Here is a 15,592-nt window from a genome sequence, read left to right as displayed (position 1 = left end):
CACTGACTGCCCATGTGAAACAGAGAGGAAACCACGCTTATCGCTGGAAATCGGAAGCTGCTGCCAAGATAAATCTGTTCCAACCAACCCTATGAAGGAAAGCCTTTCCTTGTCGCTTTCCCACAGCTAATTGCCCGTTATCAGGCGCCCTTTTCCCTCGGTCTTTTCCCATCTTCACAGATAAAATGATAGAAACCAGACACAGTAGCACATGCCTCTAATACAGTCCTTTGGAGTCTTAGGGAGGAAGATTGTAAGTTCAAGACCAGCCTGGGCTACATAGCAAGATTTGACCACAAGGCAACAAAATGAGATGCCGGGGTTGAAGGTGGCGCACACCAACATCCGAGACCTCAGGAGGAAGAGGCAGAAGATCAGGGCTTACAGGTCATCCTTGGTTTCATAGCAAATTTAAGACCAGCTTAGGCTACAATGAGATCCATCTTAAAAATGAAAACCAAGCCAGGCAGTGGTGGCACACACACCTTTAATCCCAGCACTTGGGAGGCAGAGGCAGGCGGATCACTGTGAGTTCGAGGTCAGCCTGGTCTACAAAGCGAGTCCAGGACAGCCAAGGCTACACAGAGAAACCCTGTCTCAAAACACCAAAATAAATAAAAAAATAAATAAAAGAATCAGTAATTCTTGGGAAGTTCAAGTTGGCTTGAACTCCCTGTCCAGGTCAGAAAGCCCGGAGTCCCTCTGGGTGTCTAAGGGAGTGGCTGGGGTGGAGGGCAGCGACCTCTGACTCTTGCTTTATTGTAGCTTGACTGACCTTCCTTCTCTGGAATTTCTTGTCATCCACTAAATCCCACAGGTAAACAAGCCGCTCACTGAGAATATTGCTCCAAAGCAGCCCCATTAACAGCCTCGCTTTTCTCCTAGGTCCCCTCCCCCTCCCTCACATTAGTCCCTCCTGGGGTTGATGGCTGCTGAATTTCTCCCAGCTGCCCACAGCTTCTCCTCTGGAGCCATCATGAGAAGCAGAGCAAAGTAGGACTCGGGTTCGGGATCCACATGATGGCCGTGTAGGGATGGTGCGGACAACTTTCCTTATGGGTCCAGTGTGTCTGTTTGTACCTTGGGTTGTTAACAGGCCTAACCCCCAGAGAGTTCACATGGAAAAGCGATTAGTGATGCTTCTACAACCTGCTGTCTCCCTCCACAACAAAATCTGTACTTCTCTCAGCTTCTCTTGCTCTTGTTGTGCCCGGCTGAAATGAAACTCCAGTCAACACCAGAAGCCAAAGCCGGGTGTGGTGGCACATGCCTTTAATCCCAGGACTCAGGAGGCAGAGGCAGAGGCAGGCAGATAGCTGTGAGTTCGAGGCCAGCCTGGTCTATAAAGCAAGTCTAGGACAGCCAAGGCTACACAGAGAAACGTTGTCTCGAAAAACAAAAGAAAACAAAACAAAAAAACCAATTACACTAGGAGCGGATTCAGATGCAAACACACAAGGGTCTCGTTATTGATTGTTCAGCTTAAACCGGACCCACCCTATCACGGACACAGCAGATCAGGTGTGAGTCCCCAGTTCAAGTGGGAAAGAACTTTTTATAGATTGTAGCATGCGAGAGAGCAAGTAAGTGAATTTCTAGTTTGGCAAGCATCCTATTGATTATTCCTTGAACTAATTGATATTTGTCCGATACTAGTCCAGTATCAAACCACAAATGATTAACTTCTGAGGAATAACTCTTGAGAAATCCGGGGGAGTATCTGATCTTTTAGTACTTTATTTTCCAGCTAATTGGCAATTCTATATTTTTGTGCCAAATGTATCTCTGTGGGTTTTTCTAGATCTGGAGTTCAAGAGTAGGTCACCCAAGTACAGAAGCGAAAATGTTAGGCAAAATGAAATTACTTTGGTCCATCACTCTTGACTTTTTGTTTCCCAAGACAAAGAAATTTAAAAAAATATATATTTTATTTAATTTTAACTTATGTGCGTTGGTGTGAGGGTGTCAGATCTTGGAGTTACAGACAGTTGTGAGATGCCATGTGGGTGCTGGGAATTGAGCCCCAGGTAGTTTGGAAGAGCAGGCAGAACTCTTAACCACTGAGCCATCTCTCCAGCCCCAAGACAAAGAAATTTAACAAGAAAATCCTGCCAGGTTTTTGCAGGCTCAAGTGCAGGGCCTCCCTATTTTACAGGGAGAGAAATTGAGTCTTACTCACCTCCAATGATCTTTCCTTTCTTCCTTCCTTCCTTCCTTCCTTCCTTCCTTCCTTCCTTCCTTGTAACACTGGGAATGGAGTCCAGGGCACTTCCCATATGCCCGGCAAGCACTCTACCACTGACCTATGCCCGGAGCCCCTTGGCAGTTTTGTTTTGTTTTGTTTTTAAGACTTATTTATTAACGTGAGGGGGAGGGGAGAGCTTATGTGTGTGTGAGTTTATGTGCACCTCAGGCAAACAGGAGCCTTCAGAAGCCCGAAGAGGGTGGCAGGTTCCCTGGCATTGGAGCTACGAGTGGTTGTGGACCACCACACTGGTGTGGGAGCCGAACCAGGCTCCTCCACAAGAGCAGCCAGTGCTCCTCACCGCGGAGCCGTCTCCTTGGCCCCTTGTCTTGATTGTTGAAACAAGGGTGCCACACCATAGTGCAGGTAAACCTGAACCTTTACTACATAGCCCAGGCTTATGTTGAACTCACAACAATCCTCCTGCCTCAGCCTCCGATTTCCTTGTTTTGTTTTTGTAATATCTTCTTGCTGGGTGTGGTGGCACATGCCTGTAATCCTAGCACTCGGGAGGCAGAGGCAGGTGGATCACTGTGAATTCAAAGCTAGCCTGGTCTACAAAGTGAGTCCAGGATAGCTATGCAGAGAAACCCTGTCTCAAGAAAAAAAAATATATATATATACACACATATATATATAATTTTAAAAATTCTCTTGACTCTACTCCACAGACCTGGGATTACAGGCATTGCCACCTCCCCTTGTAGCAACAACTTTCTAAAATGATGCAATTTTCTCCTCTGACTTATACAGAGACCGTACAAGTCATGTTCAAAGAGCCTTAGAAATTGACCTGAATTTTCATCTAAGGTGACAAATTGCCATCACTCGTGGATACTTCCACATTCCAGACCTGCAAATGGAAAGCTTAGGGAACTGAACAAGACCTATGGAAACGGACGTCTCTGAAAAGAGAAGTCCCAGCACTTAACAGGAAGAGCAACGCCCTCAATTTTCAAACTATTTACAAAGTGCGCTCTGGATGTTTTTTCTTTCTAAGTTCCCTCTTCAAAGAAATTGCCCCTCCCCAGCTCTGAAGAACTTAGTGCCACACCCTGCCCACCTTTGCTGTTAAAGGGACAAAACTTAAGCCATCTAGAAAGTACTTTAAATATTAATAAAAGCAAAAAAATATAATTGTGCATGTCTGTAATCCTAGCACCTGCAAGTAGAGACAGAAGAATCAAGAGTTCCAGGCCAGCTGCAGGCCATCCTGGGCTACATAATAAGGCCCCATCTCAAAAAATAATTTAAATTTTTCAATTATGGCAAGCCGGGTATGGTGGTGCATGCCTTTAATCTCAGCACTCGGGAGGCAAAGGCAGGTGGCTCTCTGTGAGTTCAAGGCCAGCCTGGTCTACAAAGTGAGTCCAGGACAGCCAAGGCTACACAGAGAAACCCTGTCTCACAAAAAAAAAAAAAAAAAAGAAAGAAAGAAAGAAAGAAATGAGAAAACTAAGCAGGGTGGTTCCTGCCATGCTAATCCTACTGTTGAGGCGGCAGAGGCTGAGGATAACTGCTAGTTTAATGTCAGTCTCATTCACACACTAAATTTCAGGCCAGCCGGGGCTACAATAGAAAGATGCTAACAAAAACAAAAGCAAAGAAACAAAATGTTGTAACTGTTAGTACTGACAAATATACAACAAGATCAGTACTTGTTTAATTTGCTGATGATGTAACTGGCCCAACAGGGGCCCAGACCTTAGCACAACAGACTCCATTCCCAGCACTCGGGAGGCAGAGGCAGGCAGATCGTTCTGAGTTCAGGGCCAGCCTGGTCTACAAAGCGAGTCCAGGACGGCCAAGATGACATAGGGGAACCCTGTCTCGAAAAACCAAAAAAACCCAAATCAAACCAAACCAGACTCCATGATGGAAGTACCATGCAGGCCATAAAACTCAGCACGGAGACAGCACTACCTTCCAAAACAAACAAAGACCTAATCCATCAAAGCCTGTAGTTCTGGGAAAGTCTCTAAATGTACTAGCCTTGCCTCTTGGCTTCCATAGTTTCATTGCTGGCTAACTGCTCTTGTTAACTGTATTATGTCGAGCTCCCCACTAAGGCTCGGGCCTACCCTGGGATCTGAACACCCAGCGTAGTCTCTAGTTAGCTGGTAAAGACTCTGCGTGTTGGCTTAAGCCTCTGTCGGAGTGGTCTTCTCTGGTGGATGCCCCAGAACACTAAATACAGTTTGGAGTTCAAAGTGGTTGCCTCACATCTGTAAACTCATCATTCAGGAGGCTGAGGCAGGAGGATTTCAGTGAGTTTGGGGCCAACTTGAACTATATAATGTGTTCCAAGCCAGCCAGGCCTACAGAGGGAGATCTTGCCTCAAATACAATAAAAATAAATAGGCAGGGTGGTGGCGCATGCCTTTAATCCCAGCACTTGGGAGGCAGAGGCAGGTGGATAGCTGAGTTGGAGGCCAGCCTGGTCTACAAATCGAGTCCAGGACAGCCAAGGTTCCACAGAGAAACGCTGTCTCAAGCTGGGCATGGTGGCACACGCCTTTAATCCCAGCACTCGGGAGGCAGAGACAGGCAGATCACTGTGAGTTTGAAGCCAGCCTGGTCTACAAAGAGAGTCCAGGACGGCCAAGACTACACAGAGAAACGGTGTCTCGAGAAACCAAAAAAAACAAAAAACAAAAAACAAAAAAGAAAAACAAAGCAAAGCCAAAACAAACAAACAAACAAACAAACAAACAAAAAATCCAAAAAACCCAAAAACATTTTTTAGAAGGGCAGTAATTCCTGTCTTTGAACTTTATCCTAATTAAATTAAATGAAAGAAGAAACATAGGTGGAGTTTTGACTCCATGTAGGTATAGGTTGCCCTAACTCAGTCCCTGGCACCATGAGGGGAGAAAAGAAAAGAAACGTTAAAAGTCAGGGCTGAGGCTGTAGCTCAGCAAGTTGAGGTGGCTTTTCCCCCCCTAGCATGTAATCTGGGTTCGATCCCCAGCACTGCAAAAATAGGATTGGTTGCATATGCCTGTAATCCCAGAAATTCAAGGTCATCCTCAGCTAAATAGTGAGTTCAAGGCCAGCCTGAGCTGCCAGAGACCCCGAGTCAAAAAAAAAAAAAAAGGCAAGGGGCGGGGAGAGGGGGAGACGGACTGGTCCATGTATCAGAGGTGGGATTTTTGTTTGTGTGTTTTTGTTTTTATTTTTATTTTATAGGTGTTTAGGTGTGTTGTTACCTCAGCAGACCGTTGTTACTCTTGGTGGGGTGCTGGGAAAGTCTTCCTCTGGAAGAGCAGGAAGTGCGCCTAACCACTGAGACCCCTTCCATATCCCCTGTCAGTGCTTACTTTGTCTCTAAGTCAGTGCAAGCCGCAGCACAATGCTTCCCTCTTCACATGCCAAGGCAGGGGGGGGGCAGGGGGGATGAGGCGGGGAGCGGGGGCGTAGGGGGACACTGAGGGTCAGTTGGCACCTGAATCTAAGCAGCCGACTCTTGGCTCACTTGCTCTGTGGCTGAATCTTCCATTGTTCGATCACTGAGAGTTGCCTCTTGCAGATGGTTGCTCCTTTTCTCCCCAGCAGTGCACGGAGAAGGAGAAGCCGTTTCCCAAGTCGAAGGGCAGGCTCAGCACCACAGACTGGTTGGCTATCTGTTAAGACCTCGGAAAGGGGAAGTGGACAGCTCCAAGTCACACTGAGGATTCAAGCCCAGAAGCTCTGCTTCTAGGCTGCACTCCCTTCCTCTGACAGGCTCGGAGCTCCATAGCCGAAGCCCACCCAGAAGTGGACCATGCCGGGGGTGCGGTGGGGGCGTGGCGCACGCCTTTAATCCCAGCACTTGGGAAGCAGGGGCAGGTGGGTTGCTGTGAGTTCGAGGCCAGCCTGGTCTACAAAGTCTAGGACAGCCAAGGCTACACAGAAAAAAACCCTGTCTCGGAAAAAAAAAAAAAATCTGAAGTGGAGCATGTTGGGCTGGTAGAGAGAAGGATATGGTGACACTGACCCAGCTGCAGAAACCCTTCGTAGACAAGATTTCAGATGGTCCCAGACCAGGATCGGAGGAGTGGAGACCTTGATGTGGCCCTGGCAAGGGCTCGACTGAGGCCACACTGAATCTGCAAAGCCTTAGGCTGTGTGCAGATGCAACTGAAGAACGAGACAGAATCCCAGGCGAGGCCGGCATGGAAGAGGAAGCAAAGTACAGCTTTTCGACCTGACCTAATGGGACTCCTGGGGTGCCTCCCAACACTCTGAGCTCTCGTGTGTGTCCACAATTGCTGTCCCCATAGGAGAGAACGGGGCTCTCACGGAGAATAACAATTGATTTGTTTCGGGGAAGGGGGGTGTGCAGGGTCACTCCCTTGATGGCCAGCATAAGGACCAATGGATGCAGGAAACAAGAGAGGTTCTGGGTACGGGGAGTGTGACTCGTAGGCACAGTGCTTTGCTAGTGTGTCCCGGGTTCGATATTTCTGACCCCCGCCCACTCACTCCATCTACCTGCGCCCCCTGCGCTTGCTAGCCATGGCTTAGAGGCTGGCCTGCATAGTCTACCAGGGGTCCCAAATTCAGGAGCTAAGGAGACTGAGGAAGTGGCCCAGGGACAAAGCTGTCCCCATCATGGACTTGTTCTACACCATGGAATACTGTCATTAGGAAGCTACTGTCCCTGTCTACAGATCCTGTTGTTTCCACCCTTTTAAGCCAACCAAAATGCCTTTTCTCTTTCCGTACGGTTCTAGGAGGAAGAAGCTCTTGTCAGAACCCCGAGGACGTGGGTCCCCATGTTTCTTCCCAATGTGGTAATGCTGAATAGATTCTTTTCTTGTTCCTTCACTTCTCTATCAGGACTTTTTGAGGTGATCCGTGGAGCCTATACATGTAACCCACATCAGGCCACCAGTGTAGGGCTCAGGTGACAGTCTCTCCCATTTAAGGTGAGCTAGACTTTTTTTTGTTTTGTTTGTTTTTCAAGACGGTTTCTCTGTGTAGCCTTGGCTGCCCTGGCCTCGGACTCACAGCGATCCACCTGCCTCTGCCTCCCGAGTGCTGGCATTAAAGGTGTGCACCACCACTGCGCAGCTCAGAACATGCTCTTAACAGCTGGGCCTTCCCCCACTGTTGGCTTTTTTTTTTAAAGATTTATTTATTATTTTGTATACAGTACTCTGCCTGCATGTACACCTACACACCAGAAAGGGGCATCATAGCATATTATAGATGGTTGTGAGCCACCATGTGGGTGCTGGGAATCGAACTCAGGACCTCTGGAAGAGCAGGCAGTGTTCTTAACCCTTGAGCTATCTCAGCAGCCCCCAACTGTTGGCATTTTTTTGTATCACGGGATAAATGGTAGCAGGGTCTCTTGCTTTGGGGGAAGGGGTTGTCTGCGAATGACTTGCCTCCAGCTGTGTACAAGGTTCCACACTCTGGGCTGTTCTCTGTTCTCTTTTGCCTTTCTTACTGGTCTGGGGATAAATGGATCCCATTTCAAGATAAGAGGTCTTGGAGGAGGACACCTTAAGACAAACATGCTTAAATCTGAAGTCGGGGTTCCAACCTTACCCGTACAGTTCCTTGGTGAGTTTAAACAGTACATGACATTTTAGAGGTGCAACATATTCTATGCTCCCATATAACTTGCATAATTGCACCTCATAGAAGAGCTGGGCGTGGTGGCGCACGCCTTTAATCCCAGCACTTGGGGAAGGCAAAGGCAGACGGATCGCTGTTAGTTCGAGGCCAGCCTGGTCTACAAAGTGAGTCCAGGACAGCTAAGGCTACACAGAGAGACCCTGTCTCGAAAAACAAAGCAACAACAACAACAAAATAATTGTACCCCATTAGTAACAGCATCACCCCTGGGTTTCAACCGGCTTCCTCAGATAGGAGTTCTTTGACGTAGCAAAAGGAAAATAGATATTAAGTAACTGGCTTTGCTAGAGTTGGTCAGTTGCCTTGGATGCTAAGTGAACATGATGCTCCTTAGCAGACAGCAAAACTGTTTCCTCTCCATGCCTCCCTGGAGCTCCTAATGCATCCAGGCAGTGTCCTTGTCCTCATGTTTCACAGCTGGAGAAACTGAGGACCAGAGATCCTGTCAGTGACCTAAAGCCGAATAATCAGGGATGACAGACAGGGAGGCACATCCAGAACTAGTGCCACATTCCTCCGCTTTCCCCTCCCTCCTGCCTTCCTAAAGTCTGGCTGCTGCTAAGAGCTAAAAGTCATTTGCAGCAAAACATTCCTCATCTTAGCAGCCACTAACAGGCCAGAAAATCCATTGTAAACAATGTGACAACTCCCAGTGCTCAGGGAGGCAGAGGTAGGGAGATTGCTGTGAGTTTGAGACCAGCCTGGTCTACAAAGCCAGTCCAGGACAGCCAAAGCTACACAAAGAAACCCTGTTTCAAAAAACAAACAAACAAACAAAAAACAACAACAAAAAACAAAACAAAACAAGCCGGGCATGGCGGTGCACGCCTTTAATCCCAGCACTCAGGAGGCAGAGGCAGGTGGATTGCTGTAAGTGCGAGGCCAGCCTGGTCTACAAAGTGAGTCCAGGACAGCCAAGGCTACACAGAGAAACCCTATCTGGAAAAACCAAAAAGAAACAAAAACAAAACAAAATAACTGGCTTCAGTTACCTCCCTCCTTGCCTCCCTAGTCTACCATATGTGAATGTGAAGTTACTTCTGGGATGATGTCATTGTGGGTCAGCTCCCAGGCTGGGACAGTGTCGACGCCAACTCAGGGGAGGGAAAAGTTATCAACAGTTACCAGAAGAGAGATTATCAGTCAAAAAACAACTCACAGAGACGAGACTATGGAGCATACACAAGACCAGCTGCAGTATCCAGCTATACACCCACACACCCACACCCACACCCACACCCACACACACACCAGTAACCAATGAGTGATGCATACCTGTAATCCCAACACTTGCAAGTAACAAGAGGCAGGAGGGCCAGCAGTTCAAGGCTAGCCCAGGCTAGTCCAGTCACTACAGTAAACTAGAGAGCAGCTTGCACTTCTGTGGGACCCTGTCTCGAGGCATAAATAAACAATAATTAATAACAAAAATAATTTAATAATAAATAATAACCCATACCCTACCCCAAGTATCAAGTTAGGCTTCTCCCCCCAGGAGAGGACTGAGAAAGGAATTCCTTCTTATTATGCCCATTCTACAAATAAACAGAAGCCTAGGACGTGAAGTGACTTCCTGTTAGTGGCAGAGCAGAGACTGAGACGCTACAATTCCACATCTGTAGCACCTGCTCATTCGTTTGTATTCATATTTCCAACATGGCTGATTTCAAACTGCTAGCACGACATCCTGAGCCCGCAGCTGGGGAGAGAAACTCACAGTGGACACTTGCTGTGACCACTGCGCGTTGAATGGAACACTCTGCTGAGCTTGGGTTTGGTTTGGTCTTGGTTTTTTCGAGACAGGCTCTCACTGTGTAGCTCTGGCTGTCCTGGAACTTGCTCTGTAGACCAGGCTGGCCCCGAACTCGTAGAGGATCCGCCTGCCTCTGCCTCCCAAGGGCTAGAATTAAAGGCGTGCGCCACCATGCCTGGCTTGGGTTCTTTTTTTTTTTTTTTTTTTTTTTTTTAAACAACCCTGCCATTGTCCCTTGAAGGCAAGGACGTCCTCTCCTTTTTCAAAACTTGTCCCTACAGTAGATGGCTAGACCATTAAGCATTTGTGGAGTTGAAGGACAAATCATTTTCGTTTCCTGAGTCACCTTCCCTCAGACGGACAGCCACATGCACAATACCACACACGGATGAGACCTATTGACCAAAGTCTTTCATACACAGTGACTCAGACTCTGTGGCTTCAGAGGCAGGAGCCACCACCTTGAACATGAGAACCCGTTGTGAGGAAGTCTTCTGTGGGAGTCTGAGCTTGCGTGCCCCTCCCCCAACACAGCTTTCTCCTTCACTGTTTCTAACTGTGTTGTCTTGGTTACTCTCCCTGAGGCTGTGTTAGAATGCCCTGACAAAAGCTACTTTAGGGAGAAAGGGCTTATTACGGCTCACAGTTCAAGGGTGCAGTCCATCCTGGTGGGGTTTTCAAGGCAGCTGAAGCGTAAGGCACAAACAGAAAGGAAACAAATGCAGGCTGCTCCCTGGCTCCTGTGGTTCTCAATCTGTGGGTCATGCTCCCCCCTGAGGTCGAACAATCTTTTTGCAAGGGTCAACTAAGACCATTGGGGGAAAAACACATATATTTGCATTATGATTCATAATGGTAGCAAATTTACAGTTATGAAGTACCAACAAAAATAACTATGGTTCAGCCGGGCGTGGTGGCGCACGCCTTTAATCCCAGCACTTGGGAGGCAGAAGCAGGTGGATTGCTGTGAGTTTGAGGCCAGCCTGGTCTACAAAGTGAGTCTAGGACAGCCAAGACTACACAGAGAAACCTTGTCTTGAAAAACCAAAAAAAAAAAAAAAAAAAAAAATCTATGGTTGGTCTACAAATGCATGTCCAGGATAGCCAAGGCTATATAGAGAAATCCTGTCTCCCTCTTTTTTTTTTCCCGAGACAGGGTTTCTCTGTGTAGCCTTGGCTGTCCTGGATTTACTTTGTAGGCCAGGCTGGCCTCGAACTCATATTGATACACCTGCTTCGGCCTCCCGAGTGCTGGGATTAAAGGCGTGTACTACCAAGGCCAGGCTTGAAACCATGCAAAACAAAACAAAAGAGCCTAAGGCTACACCCCAGTCTTATTCATTGTTTGCTCGCTTGTCTGTTTGAGACAAGGTCTGGCTCCATGGTCCAGGCTGGCCTTGAACTTCTGCTTTGGTCTTCTGATCTTGGTATCACAGACTGGTGTCATCAGGCCCAGAAGCCTTGCTCATTAATCTTTTCTACAGCAGGTGCATCATTTCACACCCCCATGAGCAACACACATGGATTCCAATGGGGGGGGGGCTGACGATGTATCTCAGTACGTAGAATGCTTCCCTAGCCTGTGCAAGCCAAGGCTTAGGTCTGTGGAACTGCATATGGTTGATGCGTGGATGCCCACCTACAATCCTAACACTTGGGAGGTCGAGGCAGAAGGAGCAGGGGCTCAAATCATTCTCCTGTACAAAGTGAATTCAAGGCTAGTCAGGGCTGCACGAGACCCAGACACACAAACACACACACACACACACACACACACACACACACACCTGGTTTCTCCACATGCTCAGCATTGCTTTATATTTTCTGCTTTTCTTTCATTGTGGTTTCCTTTGCTTTGGTTTCCCCTAATGATCAGAGATGCTGAACACATTTTCTTGTGCTTATCAAGCAGTTATATGTTTTCTACAGAGAAATGTATGTTTAAGTCATTTGTCTATTCTTTCAATCAAGTTTGGTTTCCTGTTATTGAGTTGTAGGGGATTTTTTTTTTTTTTTTTTGCATATTGTCAACTGTTTACCACACACTTAGTTTACAAGCATTTCCCCGCCATTTCAAGCACTGCTTTTTCACTCTGTTAAGAGTGTCCTCTGGTGTTCTGAAATCCTGCAACTTGTGTGTTTCTTTCTTTCTTTCTTTTTTGGTTTTTTGAGACAGGGTTTCTCTGTGTAGCTTTGGCTGTCCTGGACTCACTTTGTAAACCAGGCTGGCCCTGAACTCACAGTGATTCACATGCCTCTGCCTCCCCAAGCCTCCCCAAGTGCTGGGATTACAGCCCTGACTTCGTAAAACACTCCCTGGGAAGCCGGGCAGTGGTGGTGCATACCTTTAGTCCCGGCACTAAGGAGGCAGAGGCAGGTGGATCTCTGAGTTTGAGGCCAAGCTGAGGCAACACAGAAAAACCCTGTCTCAAAAAACTGCAACCCCGCCCCTGAAAAAAAAAACCCACTCTCTAGAACTGTAGAATAATCTAGAAGTAAAATAAAAGGAAAGCATGACTGGCCAATCACATTCTGTTCCTCTCAAAACTTTCCCCCTTGTAAGGGAAATGCTTGGTTACACAATGCCAACTCAGAGGCGAGCTGGTGTCGTGCAACATTGTAAGTAAGAGGTTCTGTGTCGTGGAGATGACTTGTTAGGACAGGGGCAGCACTTGTGACTTTTAGTGGTGTCACAAACCTTTAATCCCAGCACTCAAGAGGCAGAAGCAGGAGGACTTCTGTGAGTTCGAGGCCAGCCTTGTTTATAGATCAAGCTCCAGGACAGCCAGGCATACAGAGACCCTGTCTCAAAAAAACAAACACACACCACACACACACACACACACACACACACACACACACACACACACACAAGAAAGAGAAGAAAAAAAGAAAGAAAAGAAGAAAAAAATTTTTTTTACTGTGTAATCTTAGTTGGCCTGATGCTTACCTATATACCCAGAGCGGTCTTGAAGTTGTAGCAATCCTCCTGCCTCATCCTCTCAAGTACTGGAATTACAAGTATGAGCCACCACACCTGTCCAATATTCCTACTTAACAGAAATAGACCCAGAGAGGTTTCACAGTTGTCCAAAATCACAAAATAGAAGCTGCAGAAAGGGGCTCTGGGAACAGGTGTCAATGGCCACTTTATTGATCACTCTGTGACATGACATGGTACAAGCTTTGGAGTCTGAAATAGTTGAATATGAGCACAAGACTAATAAATACCCAATTACAGTCCCTTCGTAATCTGAGAGAGTTAGACTAAAATCAAGATTTGAAAAATAGCCGGGCAGTGGTGGCACATGCCTTTAATCCCAGCACTCAGGAGGCAGAGGCAGGTGGGTTGCTATGAGTTCAAGGCCAACCTGGTCTACAAAGTGAGTCCAGGACAGGCAAGGCTAACACAGAGAAACCCTGTCTTGAAAAAAAAAAAAAAGGCCGAGCGTGGTGGCACTCCAGATCGCTGTGAGTTCGAGGCCAGCCTGGACTACAAAGTGAGTCTAGGACAGCCAAGACTACACAGGGAAACCCTGTCTCGAAAAACCAAACCGAAAAAAAAATTGACTGCACGTTGTATAGCATGAAAGTTGGATAATACTGGTCTAGGGAAGTTCTGGAGAAATAGAAGCTTTTGTGAAAGAGTGAGCCCATGGACGGGGGTGGGGGTGGGGTCTCCTGGGACCCCAGTCCCCCCCTGAGGATTTGCATGCAGTTGATTTGTTGACAGGAGAGGAAGCGACATCTTCAGTGGTGGCGGGCCAGGTAAGGCATCCCTGCTTCAGTAAGCATCCTAGTGAGACTCTGGGTCACACACTCAGAAAGAGACAGGAAAGTAGAAGGGGGCTAGGCAGGAAGAGGAAGGGCATGGGGAGGGGTCAGCCAGGTTTGGGGAAGGACACAAGGGAGCAAAGGGGCAGGGGCGAGTATGATCCAAGTTCATTACATACAAGTATGAAAACGTCAATAAGGAAACACACTATTATGGATAGTCGACGTAGGCTAAGCACATATTGAGCAGAAGTGTGGCGATGCACACCTTTAATGGAAGCACTCATACTCGGAGGGCAGAGGCAGGTGGATCCCCGTCAGTACTGCTGTAACCTGTTTAACCTCCGCTGAGACCTTCTTCAGTTCCTAGCTTGATTGTAGCTCCTCTGTTAACACCAGCTCTTAGCGGATCAGAAACCGCTTTGACTCCAAGTTGCCGTTGTGATTGTAAGGTGGAAGTCAGCTCAAGTTCTTGGGGTCCAGGAAGGTCCAATGCTTGCTGCTTAGGATAAAACAATAGGTGATAAATGCATGTTCTGCTTGGGGTAAAGATAAATGATGCCTATTAAAGTTAAGACTGCAACATCCTGCTGTGTTTGTTACTGCCAGAGAGCTGGAAAGCTGCCCCCCCCCCCCAACAGCCCTACCCTAACTCCCAGCCAATCAGCTTAAAAGGCTTTGTCTAGCCACCTGGGCACATTGTGCTCAGAACAAAATCCATTTCTTTTGTGTTTTGCTAATCAAAATGATGTAATACGGCTCTCCCCTTACTTCCCACCTGGTTACCTGGTTAAGGTTTTATTTTGTTTTTGTTTTGGCTTTTTTTTTTTGGCTTTTCAAGACAGGGTTTCTCTGTGTAGCCTTGGCTGTCCTAGACCAGGCTGGCCTCGAACTCGCAGCGATCTGCCTGCCTCTGCCTCCCGAGTGCTGGGATTAAAGGCGTGTGCCACCATGCCTGGCTAAGGATTTCTTATAAAAAGCCTGCCTTAGAAGCAGACTGATGTCACGATCTGATTCCTGAGTTCCGACTGTGGCTCTTACCGGTCAGTTCTTGTTCAAGGATCAAATAAACGTCCATCAGTCTGAGCCTGGTGCTCGAGTGGTCAGTATGCAGCTATTCCTGAATTCTAACAAGTACAAGGCCATCCTGGACTACAGATCCAGTTCCAGGTCAGCCAAGGCTACATGGCATAGCCTTACACTCAAACAAACTAGACGATAAAGTCCTTCATAAAGCTATGGGTGAGAGCGGACTGTTGCATCCATTTCAGAAGCAAGTTGGCAGTTCTCCACCAAACTAGGTGTAAGCCTGGCTCAGGATGCCCAGGTAGCATTGCTTCAGGCTATACAGCCCAGAGAAACTGACAGTGTTCACAGATGATTCTAGAACCCTTCAAGCTGACAAGTGCAACCGAGTCTCAAAACTAGTAAACTCAGTCAGGTGTGGTGGCACATACCTTTAATCCCAGCACTTGGGAGGCAGAGGCAGGTGAATCACTCTGAGTTTGAGGCCAGCCTGGTCTAGACATCGAGTCCAGACAGCTAGGGCTGTTATACAGAGAAACCCCCTCTTGAAAAACCAAATAAATAAATAAACAAATTAATTAATTAAAACAATAAATAAAATTTAAAAACCAAACAAAACTAGTAGTAAGTAGCAACGGGGCTCTGGTTCCTGGTGTCTGCGTCTATTACACAATGTCTGAAGTGCCTGGTCACATGGACGGACCTGCGTCTGGAAGAGTCCCCCATGGGGCTTCGGGCTGCATGAGCTGTCCAAGAGACCGCTAGCATCAGAGTGGAGGCCTGTCCAGCACATACTGGACTTCTAGAACAGTTAGGGTGTGGTTACAGTTACTTGGTGGTAGGGGAGCCTGTGCCCACTGTGAGTTCTAGCTCTAAATATTATTTTGTCTTTTTTTTTTTTCTTTCTTCCAGAGCTGAGAACCTAACCCAGGGCTTTGCGCTTGCTAGGCAAGCGCTCTACCACTGAGCTAAATCCCCAACTCCCTAGCTCTAAATATTAAAGACTCTGCCACTTACTTGCTCTTTTACCTTGACTCAGCTCTTCTGAGCTTCCTTTTTTACCACCTGTAAAATGGACAGAAACAATAATCTATAGTGTGGCCATGAGGTAGGAACGTAAGTTTTTAAAACCGACCCAATTTAGGGCTGGAGAGATGGCTCAGCGG

This window comes from Acomys minous, assembly GCF_964271855.1.
Source record: "Acomys minous genome assembly, chromosome: 6".
Lineage (NCBI taxonomy): Eukaryota > Metazoa > Chordata > Mammalia > Rodentia > Muridae > Acomys > Acomys minous.
Note: the sequence above shows the minus strand (reverse complement) of the source record.